The 15,638-nt window shown below is 39.0% G+C and overlaps 1 protein-coding gene and 1 long non-coding RNA gene across 2 annotated transcripts in view; both read left to right on the forward strand.

Annotated features, from left to right (window-relative positions):
* LOC135202212 (uncharacterized) overlaps nucleotides 1-15,638 on the forward strand; it is a 103,297-nt gene that overhangs the window by 82,687 nt on the left and 4,972 nt on the right. The window lies entirely within an intron of this gene.
* Nucleotides 5,882-15,368, forward strand: LOC135202215 (uncharacterized). The gene is made up of 4 exons (XR_010311682.1): nucleotides 5,882-5,964; nucleotides 8,285-8,388; nucleotides 8,913-9,091; nucleotides 15,265-15,368. It is a non-coding gene; the product is annotated as an uncharacterized LOC135202215 (long non-coding RNA).

Raw genomic sequence — 15,638 nt, forward strand, 5'->3', positions numbered from 1 at the left:
TAGTAGTACTACGTTCTGATGTACCTGCATATTCCTCATGCATTCTGTTTGGAAAGCTTGGTATTTTTAGTGTGGTATTGACACGCACGCACGCACGTGAAAGGTTGGACAGCTGGACTTCTCGCGCTTCAGTTTGCATGTATGAGAATGTGTAAACCAGTTTACTTAATGCATCAAAAGACGCGAAAGAAAAATATCAACAGAGTGAGCCATTGCCGGTCGTGCAAAAGATAAGCAACCCCAGACCCGAGAATATATGGAAATGAGGACGAGATAACGCACGATAATACTGTTGTGGGCAACTGGTAGGTGACCGACCACCTGGCGACCGGCGCTGGAGTTGAAATGTCACGCTGCATTTTACTTGCTTTTCGTGGAACTCCTGCGTGGAAATTCCTCGGATGACACGGTAGTACCACTCTTGTTGAGTTCCTTAGTCTGTCAAATTTGTTTTGTGTGCATATTCCCCAAGTTCTATAGCAAACAATGGCTTCCTTCGCGTTCCATTATTTGTCAGTTTACAGGAGACTTGTTCCATTATTCGTCATTTTACAGGTGCCTCCCATTTATTTGTCAGTTTACAGGAGAACTTATGTTCCATTATTTGTCAGTTTACAGGTGGAGAACTTGTTCCATTATTTGTCAGTTTCTTACAAGGAGAATGGTTGTCCATTTATTCGGTTCAGTTTACAGGAGGCTTGGTCAGTAGTAGAGGAACATCAGACGAGATAGTAGTGAAGGTTCACAAACGAGGTATTGTGGGCGGTCCTATGTCAAGTGAGAGAGAACTAAACTATACAACTGTATTTGGGTTGGATTTCATTTATCTGGATCGAGAGATTAAACAAATCTCGCGTGAATCATCTCTCGAGAGCTATTTTGCCTACTCATTTATAATAATTCGGTCCTCGTAATAAAACAATGAATAAAATAAATGTGTAAGGTTGACGTGAATGAAATCATATTTTCCCTCGTGTATAAGTACAGCGGACTTCACATATGATTCATTGTTTCTTCGGTTGCAAAAATGCCAGCATGTGGCGTTAAAATTAGCCGAATATAACGAAATATCGACTGTGACTACAGATCGTCACGGCAACCAGTTGACAGTTGTTCAATTGCCAACGCTGATTTGAGCCTTAGGAAAGGGTTGCACAAGGACAGACTGGCAAATAATTAAAGAGGCATGGACGTTGTTTACACATGCAACGTCATTAAAGGAAAGGAACAAAGTACGAATACAGAGAAACTGGCGGAGTAAAAGATAGGACGGATCAGACAATACGCATAACTTAGTTCCAGGTTTATTTTGCTTAAATACCTGGGCTTTAGGAAAAGTTACAGCAATAGGCTATCTTACCTGGAAGTCTGTTACGCCCGTGATTGTTAAAGATTGCACAAGTGATAAAAAAAAAACACACACACACAGCATGCTAATGAGTAATTAAAGATGAGTTTATCCACAATTTTTTTTTATTATAACACTTTTTTTTTTTTTTTTTTTTTTTTTTCCTTACACATTTTACCGACACTTCTCACACAACACGCCCATTCTGTCATCCTGAACAACCATACGAGACGCGTTCACCTAATAACAGAACAAATATCGAGGTTGGAAGTTTAGTTCCAAATGATTTCAAGAATATTCAGTCGTTTTTCACAATTTTCCCAACTTGAAAGTTTATTTCTATTTTTAAGTAAAGACATTTTCCCCTTTCTACTCACTGTTCAGTTCCATGTTCAGGGTCACGCATTACCTACTTCTATATTTCACTCTGTAACTCATGTTACTTATCAGTCTATAAAAGAGAAAAGGTCCAAGATCATTAAATAATAAATGGCGTCTTCCAGATGTATCTAATATCCTGGAATTTCTGATGGGACCTCAGTCTTATAGTGTGCATCTTGTAACCACAATGTGCTCTTTAACAGATAATCTTGTCTGTTTTTTTAGCGTCTTAATGCTGTGTCTTAACTTATCTGTATAAAACTGATCAATGAAGAAAGTTGTGGATAAACGCCAGGTAAACTAAGTACTGCCTGATTGAACCAATGGCAGAACCAGTCCCAGTTTAAGGGCTCGACCGGAAGTTCGAACAGAAGTTCCGAATCCAGTCTTGGTATGGAGAAGTAATATTGTGGACTCGTTGATTTAAAACACTTTAGCCGCCAAGGGATTTACGATTTTTACGCATGCACGATTTGTCTAAATGGAAAGCACACTTAAAGCAATAACCCGCCGACTGTTAAGTGCTATATGTTTATATGTCCCTAAATCCCTTTATCTTTAACTCAACGCGAAACACCTTTTTCAGACCTATTTAGGCTCTTCCACAGACGTGTCCACACCCCAACAGCAGCAACAGTGTTTAGTAAGCTTACTCCCCGAGTAAGCGAAAATGCCAGTGTATACATATGTATCCTTTCTTACAGGTGAAAGTGCAGTTATTAATACATTACCATAGATGTATACATACATTTAATCTGACAATTTTGGTGTTGTACGTATTCTTTTTGCTTATACTATGTAAAGTGACTATCCAGTGCAACTTTTTATTATAACAGGGAAGTATTTCTATAATATTATTAGCGTTTGTTATGGCTTTTCTCGCAGGTACACTTGACTACAACTTATTCCCTAGGCTAGTCTTCCGCTCTGAGGTCCATGAATTTGGGGACTAATGAAATAATGACAAGAAAAGGTATGTCTAAAATTGACAGGTTTTTCTTTGTAATTCAGCAGTTCGTCACACTTTGTCATTCACCTTCATCTTGAGGACACTTTCTCGCTTCCGGAATACTGAGGCCTTTTTTTTTTGCTCCAACATTTCTGACTTTCTTTCTAGGTTTTTCCTCCCTTTCTTATGCTGGCACTTGAAATGGATAATCTATTCACCTACCTCTTCTCTTCCATTCTTTTCGCATGACCGGACTATCCCCAAAACTCAGACGGACCTTTCCAACCTGCGCTACAGTCTCTTAACTTTTTCTTGAACGGGCCTCCATATTTCTTACCTTTTTCAAAACTTCTTACTACACATCTACTGTGTAATCAATTTATCATCGTAGCTCTAAAGTCCTTACTCAAATTATAACTTTGGATTCCATAGACGCTACTTTTCTCTAAATCCTTTACGTAAATTATGGTTTATTCATGAATATTGTGTGGAAACATTTCGACGAGAATGTTTATCATTGCTTAGTTTTCTTGATATTGCTTCTGGCGAATTCTGGAGTGACGGCAGTACTGGTAATTTGCTACCTCATTCCGACAAAGGCATTTTATATAGAAATTGAGTAATTTCACTGATCACTATTGCACTTGATTTTCCGCGGTCGAAGGTTTAAAAATACTTATAAAACTAAATACTTATAAATCTAAATAATTTCAGTTTTGTGATGTCAGTAGAACCTCGGATTCAGTTTGATCTTTTCAACTGAGAGCTTTTATTATCGAGAATGCTATTTTTACTTATATTTTTATTATGAATTGCAATTCATTATTTCATCATATATTTATATATATCTATAATATAAATATCTATATATATATTATATTTGTTGTGTGTGTGTGTGTGTGTGTTGTGTTTGGGTATACATTACCATATTATATATATCTAAATTTATTCTCATATATATAATATATATATATATATCATATCTATAATCTAGATTATATCTATATTCTTTATCATAGTATATATAATATCTAGTATTATCGTCTCTTAGTATGTGTGTGTCTATATATATTTTATATGTTTATTTATAATGATATATATATAACTCTTATATATATACTATGATATTGTCGTGTATATAGATATTTTATTTTATATTTTATTTTTATATATAATATATATCTAATACTATATATATATCTATATTATATATTATATATAATATATGTCATATCACATTACCGTGATTCATATACATACATCAAGCTACAAATGTAGTTCGATGTATGTATATGAATCACGGTAATGTGATATGACTTAAATTAATGGCTACGTGCTGTCATAAGTACTACAGCACTACCGAGGTCGAGGAGGGTTAATGCTGGCTCCAAATCAGCGAATACCTGAGCGCGAAAGGTATTTGAGGGTGAGAGACGGCATTAACTTATAGCCTCTTGCGGTGTGTAGTGGTAAAAGCTTCACTGACGTTCTGGATTTGTATGGTGTCCTGGGTTCGGGCCTGGGCGACCGGACAATTTCTATTATCGCCTCAAATAAAAATTCCCCTTCGGTTAAGCATATATGAAAATATATTAATTCCGAGGTAGAGTGAATTAGTTATTAAAGGACATTTGTAGCTCGATGTATATATATATATATCTATATATATATATATCTTATATATATATATATATATATATATATATATATATATTTTATATATATATTCCACTCTAACGTTCAAAATGAAACAACCAAAGACTATCAATATCTAATATGATGACAGGGTAAAGCTTGTCAGGCGTTGCCTACACACACACACACACACACACGTAAATGAGGTCTTGTTCGTTGATGAAGTGACTGCAATCTCGGTTTGTCTGACCAGAAGTCCAGTATTTCTAGATATATGTAAATAAATGAATAAACAAATAAATAAATACATCGTCAGTCTCTCATCGAAGGTAATTCGCGGTATTAATCACAAGTCGCTCATTCTTGATAATATGTAAATTCAGTACAATTTAGCCCATAGCGAGTAGAAGTAGGTATAATAGTGGAGTGTCAGACAACACAAATGGGTTTCTCTCTTTCTCTTTCTTTTTTTTTTTACGTGAAACGATTCATTATCGTTCTGTTTGCGTGCCTTTGAGGGTGAAGATTATTGTGCTTTCGTTGGTAGGGCAATATTTACCACGGTTGCTTGTTTGATACGGGGGTTGAAGGTGCTTGCTGTTGTTCATCGTAAACATAAGTTGAAGTATGTGAGGAAGGCGATTCTTGGCATTGTGCTCACACCAACCGCGCATCTGATGTCTAGGCCAGTCCCTTGCGACGTTCCTGATTTGCTGTTGATAAACCAATCACAGGTCTTGGAACTCTCAGTCTCTCGAGAGTTCAGACGGACATGATGTATGTTCCACCTCTCCTGAGTGATACGTCTTTCAAAATTATCCCTTAGGAGAGGTGGAACATACATCCTGCCTATGCGAACTCTCTCGAGAGACAGAGTTTCCAGCCCTGTGATTGGGTTATCAACATCCAATCAAGAGCGTCGTAAGGGACCGGCCTAGAAGGAGTGACATGTCATAGGATTTAACCTGTTTCCCTTATTTCGTTTACTTTGTTAGATATTCTCGGAGTTTTTTTTTAGCACTGTACCTCGTACATGTTCTAAAAGTAAAAAAGTAACGCGTAAGCACTTGGTACTGCTTTCTTTTATTGTTTCTGTGTCCTTGGCTGCATATATTGTCACACGCTATTTAGTGACACAGATAGATATGTATAACTGAATCACGAAAGTTAGGAACGTGATAAATCCATAAATTAAAGATATATGCCACGAAGGAAAATAAACGATGGAGTATCCGCGAGAGCTTTCGACGTTTAAACGTCCTTTACTAAGGACGTTTAAACGTCGAAAGGTCTCGCGGATATTCTGTCGTTTATTTTCCTGCGTGGCATATATCTTTATATATATATATATATATGTGTGTGTGTGTATGTATGTATAAATATATATATATTATATATATATATATATATATATATATATATATATATAAATAAAATATTCGTTTGGCTTTTGAATAATGATACTTATAATAATAATCAGTTTCATTATTCTCACTTTGATGGATTTACAGTTTACTTTTTTTCAGAATGTAAGAAGCTGTACTACGTGTCTCTCTTGTGGCTTTTGTGGGTGGTCTTCTTTCTTGCTCCAATATAATAATAAGCCATGGATACAGAAGTAGCGAATATCACTGCAATTATGGATGTCAAGGTAAATATGGTAAATCTCATTCTTGAAATTGATAAAACTATAGATAATCTTTACTCATCATGGATTTGAGATTGAGTTACATTTTAGTAGGTGCAGGAGGGGAAATAAAAAGCTATTTTTTCGTGAAATCTTTAATGCAATAACAGCAACAACTGCAGTGGGATGTATTCTCCAGTGATCACGAGAGCCAGACGTGTAGTCTAAAGCTGCTTCAATGTGCGTAACAAAAGAACCTGATTTATACACTACGAAGCTAACAAGGCGGTGAAATTAGTGCTCGATCCCCTGAACAGCAATTACGTCCAGCAACAGACCAGCAGAGAGCAGTAGGGGTGTGGGTGGGGGTAAGGGGGGGGGGGGGGTGGGGGGGGGGGGGGGTGGTGGTTAGTGCCGTCAGTGCACCTCATTCGGTGCAATGTGGGGATTACTTAAGTTTCTTTGTAGCGTCCCCTCGGCCCCTAGCTGCAACTAATTTCATTCCTTTTGCTGTACCTCCGTTCATATTATCTTTCCTCCACCTTACTCTCCACTCTCTTCAACAGTTGTTTCATAGTGCAACTTCTTTGAGGTTTTCGTCCTGTTACACCTTTCAAACCTTTACTGTCAATTTCCGTTTCAGCGCTGAATGGCCCTTTCGTTCCCCAGTGCTTGGCATCATGCCAAAATATATAGAAACAAATCAAAAGATCAGCAGAGAGCTGCTAGTAGTGTTTCTAATTAGAAAAAACCTGGCGGCTCTGATTCTCTCTCCCCACAAGGTCTTTTATGTATAATATATATATATTTTAATCCAGTGCACATTGTAAGAATACCCACTGTAATATTGTGGAATAAAGGCATTATTACTATTATTATTATTTTCGTGGAGTGCTATGAATCACAGAGATTAAGTCTGGTTTTCTACAAGTTTGATTTTTTAGTAGGGTGCCCCATTAATCGCAAACAACAGCTGCATATTTCCACACATTAGCCATCAAAAATGCTTTAGTTCCTCATTGTTACTGGTTGATATGGAGTCAATATAGTTTTCTTTCGTTGAAAACAGTAGAAATTCGTACCTGATTGGCAGCTCCCGTATTCCCTAGGAAAAAAAAAACTTGAAAAAGTGTTTCAGTCAGGATAGTTTGAGCATTTACTCGTAATACACTTAGTAGGGACATTTGTTGATGCACTGTGAAGTGCATGGTAGGTTACTGGAGTAAATACAGTCGAAGTATTAAGAATATTAGGAAACATATTTACTCGTCATGGCTTGTAGAATAATGTTCTGGAGTGGAAATTGAGAACATTTCTTGATGTCTGGTATGAGTGCAGTTTACCAGTAATGACAAGACAATCCAAATGCTTTTACCTCAATAGCCATTACACATATACCTATATGAGAGAGATCTTGAATTAATTCAAGTACGTTTAGCACACTTTAGAAGTTGGTGAATATTTGTCAACAGCCTTGACATTGGGTCAATGAATTCCATTACTGGCTGACGAGAGACTTCTTACTATAATGGGCGGTATGTCTGTCCGTCCATCTGTCATTCAATCACGGCCAAACGGCTGGTTCCCCGTTGCTGAATAACCACTGGTTCCATGTAACGTAAAAACACTATAAAACTAAAATAAACAAACGGGTGTTCCGATGGTCATTAAACTTGGCAGGATTATAGTGGGGACACCCAAGATGGTTTACAATGGGGTTTCATCCTACCCCCCCCCCTCCCCCCCCTCCTCGCCCCCCCGGGCAATCCCCTAAAAGGGATTCCTTGAAACGGAGCTGGTTCTGCCCGTGAAAAGGGGCTGGTTATGCCCGGAGACTTAGTTACTTTACGACTTTATCATACATATAATTGCTAGTATAGTAAAACTTTGTAGATGCAGGACACTGACAAACATTATAACATATTGCCAAGTGCCACTCAGCAGAGGCCGAACAACAGCAGTTTAGTCGACCCATTCCATGGAATTTGTTACCACAGGAGACCGTTGTGCTTTGCAAAAACCATTTGTACATTTTGCATTTACAAACATTGATTGCTTAAGATTTAATTGGATTCCAATTTGTTCTAAAGCAGTTGGTTATGCTGAAAAAGCCAGCACTATTATATGAAGCGTTCTGAAAATAGTCTTCTTATTAAAATAAAATTCAGGAAAAGCCAAGTTGTGTCAGAACTGGAAAATTAGAAACATGTAAAACAGAGAGGAGGGTTTAATTTGTAAAGGCAAAATTAAACGAATTCTTTGGTACTATTGGACAAAAAATTATTCCACATTGCGGTGCCATGACATTGTACTTATTATTTAAAGATGTTTATCCTGATCTCAGGTTCCCCTCCACTCATCGATACGCCCACCTGTGTCATCCCAGACTTCGATCCTAACCACCCCAGTATAGTGCAGTTTCGTGAGAGGGTGACAGAGCCCAAGGAGGTGAGTATATATAGTTCTTTCATTTTGTGGCCTCAAGTTCTACTCAAGAGCCTTGTGAGCATCTGTAGTGCACAAAATATTTGTATCAGCTTCTTAATAAAAAACTTCCTGCTATCAATATCCCTTTCTGTCCTGTCTCTCAATGTTTCCTTATTTCATACCCATGACACCCTGCGCCATCTTGTTCCCAAGTCCAAGTCCTCAATACCTCTTGCTGCTTCGAGGCTGATTAAAAGTTGTTTTTTTTTTTCAATCAGTTCGATGGTCTTTTTCAGTAAGGCTTCTTTAAATAAAATCATAAGTTAGAAAATTTCATGTTAGGGAAGAGGTTGCATTTAGTGAATGATTGTATTTTCAAAAATTCTTTAAAGCAATACATATCTCTTAGTTTACGCTTTCACAAACCTTTTGCAAATGTATCAGAAGGCTTAATACACTGCTGGACACCTATTATGTCTTTTTTTCATTTAGGTTTTACAGGTTGAATAATGTATGCCCAATTATGCAATGCATGTTTTTTGCAGCTAGTTTGTTCAACAAAAGATCCCTTGACTGAGGTTTCAGGGACAAATCTCCTCTTCTACGAAGAGAGGCTGCCTTTGTATGGGTCATCAAAAGCGACCGTGAGCTGCTATTATCAGGCCATTCAGAGGGTGGAACAAAAGCCCGATAGATATGACATAAACTGCGACAATAAATATGTGTAAGTTTTGTGTGTAAATATGTTGAATGTCGGTCTGTGGAGTAACTACATTATATTTTGTTTTGCAGTTTTTTTCCTCATAGAAAGCTACTTTTCCAAAATAAGGATGGTACCAGAAAAACATGTAAATAGACACTGCCACGCGGTTCCTTGAGAAGCCACATCAGCATAACGAATTCACCATTCAACTGCTCAGTCCAGGGTGAATCCTTGCACATGACATTTCCTGAGCAACAGCTGTTACACAGTCCTACTCCAACAGGGAAAGAGCAGCATGTTAGTCCCTCCTCTCTGTGGATGCTCTCAGTTACAAAACCATTCAGTTCCAACACCACCAATGACAGTTTGTCTAACCTAGACTTGACACATTTCCATCTTCATCCAGGAATTCCGCAACTTTTACTATGAGCCTATCCTAGTCCTCGTCTCTGCAGCTGATCTTAGTACCCTAAATACACAGGTCAGTCTCTTTCCTAAAAGTTGCCAAAACAACAAATATGGTCATCATATCTATTTTTTTCTTCTACCAGTTCTTCTGTTCTTACTACAAAGAGCTCTCAACAGCCTTCGCCTCTTCAGTTTTATTGCATTTAACAGCTTAATGAGCCGACCCTCGTCAAAAAAAAAAAAAATTTCAATTCAAGTTTCTTTGGCAGTTCACCTTTGTAAGGTAAAGTTGGATCAGCAACTCCCGTCATACATTTCAGCTTAAGGTTACTTGGAAGGAAGTTCACTCTCATAGTGTCAAGTTGCATCAGTATTCCCATCGTGCATTTTTTTAACCCAAGTTCCTTAGACAGTTCATTCTCATAAGGTAAAGTTGGATCAGTAATCCAGTTATGCATTTCAGCTCAAGTACTGGGCAGTTCAACTTCATGTGGTAAAGTTCGGTTCCCCAACCTTTCGTGTATTAATTTCAGTTTCTAAGGGACATCACCTCAGCTAGCTTTTGCCAGAGTCTGTCATCCACCTTCATTTCTGTTTTTCCTCATTATCTGATCTTCTGTTACATTCGCTCCAACTAACTATATGTATCAAAAGGTGATGGATATGTCTATAACACCCCAATACCAGTGGGTAAAATATGCTAACTGATCAAAAAACTGAGTCACTGATGCATTTTTTTCAGTTTTGATAAGCTATGCAGTGTTCTGGGTAACACTAGGTTCCTCTCCCTTCCCTGTATAGGCAGTCCCGGCTTATGGCGGTTTCGGCTTACAACGTTTCGAGGCTACGACACTTTTCAATTATATTCATCAGAAATTATTTCCAGGTTTACGGCACATGTTCCAGGGTTACAGCGCTTACCACGCCAATCTGACGGAAGAAATATGACTCCAAAAAGCAAAATAATCAATATTTGAAGGGGTTTTTATGAAAAATGCAATAGAAATGCAGTTTACACAGTTTTTAATACACCCAAAGCATTAAAAGTAGGATTTTCTTAGGATTTTTACGACTTTCGACGATGTTTTGGCTTATGTCGTAAACTGGGGACCGCCATATTAGCTATTTATCTTTTGCCTTATTGGAACTAGTTAATGACTACTCCCTGATTTAATTCTAGATTCATTAAAATCTAAAGAATTTGCCATAAAATTCACATTGGAAAAGATCTGAGATAACTTCCTTCCTTTTTGCATAAGCACCAGCAGAAAGAATCCTCAAGGCTTTCGAAACTAAAGTGTACCACATGGCCACATACAAATTCTTGCATTCACCATTTTCAGTACCATAAACACGAGAGAGAGAGAGAGACGAGAGAGATGAGAGAGAGAGAGAGAGGAGAGAGGGGAGAGAGAGAGAGAGAGAGAGAAGGAGTAGCAGCAGGTCTTTCCTAAGACCCAAAAGACTTTGCGACACTTGTCTAAACGAGGAGATAAATTTCACCAAAACTTATATTTCCACGACTTACCGAATCCATGATACTTGCCGGAAAAAGGCTCTAAAATGACAATGTGAAAATAGAGGAATAAAAAAAAAAGGAAAAATGCGCCGGAGTTTCTCCCGCGCAATCGAGTTTTCTGTACAGCCACTACAACGTATAATCGAAGCCATCGGAAATAGATCTATCTTTCGGTGGTCTCGTTATAATGCTGTATGAGCAGCAGCCATGAAGAAACTTTAATTAAACCACTGGCCGATAGTGGACTGTCCTATTATCGTTGCCACAAGCACGATTATAGTACACTTTAACCTTAAATAAATAAAAACTACTGAGGCTAGATGGTTGCATTTTGGTACGTTTGATGACTGGAGGGTGGATGATCAACATACCAATTTGTAGCCCTCTAGCCTCAGCAGTTTTTAAGATATGAGAGCGGACAGAGAGTTGCGCCGGACAGACAAAGCCGGCATGGTAGTTTTCTTTTTAGGAAACTAAAAGTGGTTCAGGAGAGTCCGAAAATAACAAAACATGTCCTATCACAATAAACGACTAACCATTTCAGACCCGATGTAGCATCGTTCTTCGGGAATCTCTTCAAGGCTTTTAATTAAAAACACGGACAGTGATGACATTCTAACGCAATGCTTACAAAGCTCCGCCATTATTTATAATGTTATTATAGGAGTTAGTCAAATTTCGATGCGATAGGAGTTTGCTCAAGATTTTAAGTTATAGTCAGTCAGAACCCAAACACATCTGAGCACAGGTATGGAGATGTCGACTTAGCCCACTCCACTTCATGAGTTCCCTCCTGGCGCCCCCCCCCCCCACCCCCCCCCCCCCCCCCCATTCCCCACAAGCCACAACCAAGAAGCTCCCGCCATCCCCCTCGCAAACCCATCCTTCTAACACACCTCTCCCCTCCCATTCCCTCCTCTTCCCCCCTCCAATTCTCCCACCCCCTTCTCTCTCTCGTCTGAGTTACACTGACACACTGGAAAAAACCTATACATACATTGTACAATATTATATCGCATGATTTGCTACATTGTAACTCAAATGTGTATATCCCAACAATGAGTTGAGTGGTTTTTGCTAATGACCTCCACTGTGATGTTCAACCTCATTTTACTGTGTTGTGCAAGAATTGTCGTGGGAAATACTAATTTCTTGAACTTAGATTGTAAGTATGTGTATGGTCGTTTTTCTGTGCCTGTTGTCCGATCGTTCGTATACTGCGTTGAGAATAGATTGGGCAAAGGGCATAATCATTCTACAACTAGATGGTTATCGAATTAAAACAGCTAATGATACACACAAGTATTCGTAGATTTAATTGTTTGTTTGTTTGTTTGTATGGCATTTTTACGTTGCACGGAACCAATGGATATTCATTAACGGGGCAAGGCTTACGTGACTTCCGCACCACGTCGAGAGTGAGCTTCTATCACCAGCAATACGCATCTCTACCCCTCAATGGAATGCCCGGGAATCGAACTCGCGGCTACCGAGGTGTCAGGCCAAGACCATACCGATCACGCCACTGATACTTAATTGTAACCGTCATTGCTGTCAAGGAATAGTCATCCACACCATCGTAGACAGAATCGATAATGAAGGGTTCCACACTCAAAAGACCAATCACCTCCTCCTCAAAACCAATACTCCTCCTAACGGCACCTTCTCAAATGTAAAGTAAATTATGGGGGAAAAACCGATTACTTAGGAACACTTGGGTTTGATGACAGTTATCGTGATATTGATATCACTATAATTTCACAAGCGCCTCAGTGGCGTGATCGGTATGGTCTTGGCCTGCCACCTCGGTGGCCGCGAATTCAATTCTCGGGTATTCCATTGAGGGGTGAGAGATGTGTATTTCTGGTGATAGAAGTTCACTCTCGACGTGGTTCGGAAGTCACATAAAGCAGTTGGTCCAGTTGATGAATAACCACTGTCTTCCATGCAAACGTAAAAACACCATACAGACAAACTATAATTTGTACTAAAAATTGATATCATTGTGAAATTTCTTGCATAAGGCTATATATATAAAAACTGTTATGAATTGAATTGATCATAGTATTTAGGCCAAAGGCCCAGCACTGGGACCTATGAGGTCATTCAGCGCTGAAACGGAAATTGACAATAAAAAGTTTGAAAGGTGTAACAGGAGGAAAACCTGAAAGCAGTTGCACTATGAAACAAATGTCAGGAGAGGGTGGGAAGTAAGATGGAAGAGAGAGAAAATGAAAGGAGGTACAGTAAAAGTAATGAAAGGGGTTGCGTAGCTGCAAAGAACCTTAAGTAATTTAGCCTACAGTGCACCACGTGAGAGTGTACTGACGACACTACCTCTCTTACGGGGTAAAAATTTTGAACTATGGTTCATAATGATCTGTTAAGACATACTTTCAGTGCATTAACTTTCCTCTCTTGGTTGAAAGCATTGAAAAGTCGGAGGGCAATCACACGTTTGCGTTCATTTGCGCATGTAAGCAAATAGGGATAGTAGGTCACATTCGTAACCACCCAGCGACAAACCACTCTCAGCGATCGCGTGCCAGTGAACAGTTATGGTAAACTGCTTAAGTACTGTATTCAGAACTGCCAGCCGAGCCAAGACAGTCGCGTCCATTAACCATCGATTAGGTACAACACCCAACATTTCTATTCTTGAACTTAAGACTATAAATCTCCCTGTATACAATTTAGAGAGAGAGAGAGAGAGAGAGAGAGAAAGGTGGGAGAATTGGAGGGGGAAGAGGGGAGGTGTGATAGAGAGATGGGTTTGCGAGGGGGATGGGGGAGCCTTTTTTTTTGGGGGGGGGGGGGGTTTTTTTGGGGGGGGGGGGGGAAGGGCAGGGGGGGGTTTAGTCGACGTCGTCTCCGTGAGGAATTTGTATGTGGCCGTCGGTTCTTTCCCCAACCACTTTCGTTCCCTTTACTATACCTCCTTTCATATTCTCTTTCTTCATCTTACTTTCCACCCTCTCCTAACGCTTGACTCCTAGTGCAACTGCTTTGAGGTTTTCCTCCTGTTACACCTTTCAAAACTTTTACTGGCTATTTCCGTTCCAGCACTGTATGACCTCATGGGTCCAGTGCTTGGCCTTTGCCTTAATTCATATTCAACTTTATATTCAACTCTCGGGTTTTTTTTTCCAATGTAAATTTTTACCTTGAAGATTTCTTTCCAGCTTCCTCAAGTCAATGTCCTAGTTTAGTTCTATATAAAGTTTTACTATCTTGAGAAACTCTAGAAAAAACGCATTAATGTTAATGATATAAACAACGCACTATAGTAGATTCACATCAACCGTGCATTTGATGTCTAGGCCCATCCCTGACGACGCTCCTGATTGGCTGTTGATAAGCCAATCGCTGGGCTGGAAACTCTCAATCTCTCTCGAGAGTTCACATAGGCAAGAAGTATGTTCCATCTCTAATGAGGGATGCGTCTGTCAAACGTATCCCTCAGGAGAAGTGGAACATACTTCCCGCCATGTGAACTCTCTCGAGAGACTGAGACTTTCCAGCCCTGTGACTGGCTTATCAACAGCCAATGAGGAGCGTCGTAAGGGACAGGCCTAGACATCAAAGGCATGGGCGATGTGAATCTACTATAGCCACACATTGTTGGGATTTTAACCTTTGAATGAATTTTAAAGACATTAAACTTGTATACAGCAGTAGTAGTAAGGCAAAGTGTGGTAGGCTATGAGCCTGTACACAAAAGCAATAAGGTACGCGTCGTAGGGTTACAGAAGGGGTCTTCATTAACTTAATTCCCACGGTGGCTGAGTATTGATCTCCTAATATTTGAGATGAGATCAACGCCACCCATGTGCTTAGAGAAAGTAAGCTCATCTGAAAATTCAGTAATTCCTTGGACTGATGGAAAACCTTGACCAACACCCAGCATGAATACTTGCTACTAATCAGCTGATAGGCAACATAACTGCAACAAACCAGATTGGGCAGGTGCTGGTAAGATCAAGCAGGAACTTTGTATATAATGTTAGCGTAGAAATGTTGATGTAGTTTCACTCCCTCTGACGATAGGGACAGTAATCTTCGTAAAACTTGAAGAGCTTTTTTTAAACAATTTGATATGTACCAAGAGTAAGACTCAAGAAAAGGGTCTTATTTTACCCGCAACATTTTCTATTTTTTTTTTATGTAAATAGTGAGTGGCATGCATTTTTTAAGTAGATTTAGTACTAGTTGAAGGTAGTTAGAAATAGAATAACCTTTTGCTGATTTTTTGTGCCGTTTTTCCTAGCTTGAAAGAGGCTGTTCCCATCACCACGGCCAAGACGCTCATTCACGATGACGCAATAGTCGTAACGTGTGACGACACTAAGTCCTGGTGGTCGGTCTACAAAGATGTCCATTATTTTATACAACCAAGGAAAGCTCAGGAACAAATTAAAAAATTTAAGGTGGGTTTGCTGTTTGACTTTGCTGCTTTTTAATGGTTCCACAATTCAAATGTTTAATAAAGATAAATATTCTATCAATCAACTACACTGTCCCGAGTAGTGAATCTTATTCTAACAAGAATTCTGTATTCTATATTCAATTCAATTCAATCTACATCCATTCCTACTTCCTTTCTTCAATCTTGTTGTTCAACCTCTCTAACCATTACTTTTG

Source organism: Macrobrachium nipponense, chromosome 30, assembly GCF_015104395.2.
Source record: "Macrobrachium nipponense isolate FS-2020 chromosome 30, ASM1510439v2, whole genome shotgun sequence".
Lineage (NCBI taxonomy): Eukaryota > Metazoa > Arthropoda > Malacostraca > Decapoda > Palaemonidae > Macrobrachium > Macrobrachium nipponense.